Source organism: Phytophthora infestans, genomic scaffold (genome assembly GCF_000142945.1).
Source record: "Phytophthora infestans T30-4 supercont1.59 genomic scaffold, whole genome shotgun sequence".
NCBI classification, from domain to species: Eukaryota; Oomycota; class Peronosporomycetes; order Peronosporales; family Peronosporaceae; genus Phytophthora; species Phytophthora infestans.
In genome coordinates, this window is record NW_003303700.1 from 729,526 (window position 1) to 731,460 (window position 1,935).

Sequence of the window (1,935 nt, forward strand, 5' to 3'; positions counted from 1 at the left end):
CGCTAACACTGAGCAAACTGCCTCCATGGCTAATTGACCGTGAGCGCTGTTGCGGCGAGAGCCAGTCGGACTTCGCGCTCGTTCCGGCCTTAAGGAACTTGACGAGAGGCGCGACAGCCTCATCGTCCCGATACGCCATGCGTATCCGATCATATAGATCCGTTGTCACCCGCGTGATGTGGGCCAGCTCATAGTCGGGACACCGAGAGAGGGCGTCCGCAAGCACGTTGAGCTTGCCCGGCTTGTATTCGACGCGGAGGTTGTATTCCGCAAAGAAGGACAGCCACCTCGCCATCCTTTGGGAGAGGTGAGGCGAGTTAGTCGCCGTCCTCTAGGACGCGTGGTCTGTGTAGATCACAAAGGGCCTAGAGCCCAGAAGGTGAACACGGAACTTCACAAGGGCATATTTCATTGCCAGGAGCTCCTTGTCATGGACAGGGTAGTTCCGCTCGGCGGCTTTGAGCTGCCTGGACTGGAATGAGATGACTCGTTCCTGTCCAGCCGTGTCGTCCTGCAGCAATGCACATCCGATGGCGTAATCGGAGGCATCGCAGACGACGCTAAACGGCTTCGTCTCGTCCGGCAGGGCCAGGACAGGGGCCTCTTGGAGACTGGCCTTGAGGCTGTCAAAAGCACCCTGGTGCTCTTGCTCCCAGCGCCAGTCGACGTCCTTCTGAAGGAGGCTCGACAGGGGCTTAGCGAAGCCCGCGTACCCTGCGCTGTACTTGTGAAGGTAGTTGGCCAAGCCCAACCACTTTTGAAGATCCTTCTGGGATCGGGGCGTCGGCCATGCTGCTATGGCCTTGACCTTGTCTGGGTCAGCCCGAACGCCCACGTTGCTTACGAAGCAACCGAGAACTTTGATCTCTGGTGACGCGAAAACGCACTTGTCGATGTTGGCGTAGAGCTTGTTCTCTCGCATCACGTCCAACACTCGACGGAGGTGGCCTAGATGCACCTCCATGGCCGTCTTGCCTCCCTCGGCACGGCTATGGACGAATATGTCGTCGAAGTACGTCTGTACGAAGGTACGCAAAGGGCGGAACAATTGCGTCACCAGGCGATTGAACGTCGCCGGGGCGTTAGACAAGCCCTGCGGCATGACGAGCCACTCCCAAAGCATGCCGCTTGGAGTGCTTACCGCGGTGAGCGGGATGTCGCTCTCTCGTATCAGGATTTGGTAGTATCCGTCTACCAAATCCAGCGCACTGTACAGTACGCTCCCGGCCATGTTGTTCAACAACACATCCTTTCGTGTGAAACGGTGTTTGGGCCGGCACCGTTGCGTTGTTCAGCTTGTTATAAGCGTGAACCAGACGCCACTTTCCGTTCGGCTTACGAACGCAGAAAGTCGGCGTCGAGTGCGGGGATTTCGACTCCCGCACCATGCCTGCCTTCGCTTTCGCGGCGAAGAAGGCATCAATGACCTCGCACTGCTCGCGCGGGAGAGGCCATTCCCTCGTGACACAATACTTTGTGCCGGGCACGAGATCAATCTCGTGCCGTACACCTCGATCCGGTGGGAGTTGGGTCGGTGGGTGTTTGTTCACCACGTCTGCATACTCCGTCACCAAAGGATACACCGGATCCTTGGGGTTCTTGAGAATCTCAAGAACCCAAGCCCGCCTGGCGCTGCTTGTTCAGGTCTTCCAGGACGTTCTCGTCCAAGACAGAGGAGGAGTTCAGCTCCTCCTGAGTGGTCTCAGGTCTCATGAGTACCATCTCAGCAATCTCTCCAGCCTTGAGGTTGGTCAGGAAAGACTCAGCCGTCATTTCCTCGAGGTGCAGTATCTCTGCAACCTCTGGCAACGGTTCCAAGTGGACATCAGATGCCCTGACGGGTAAACCTGTCTCGCCATCGAAGATGTGATAACACTCCTCCACCGGCCTTGTCGGAGGAGCCCGGGGCCCTGGACTCCGAGTCGCTCGAAGCGA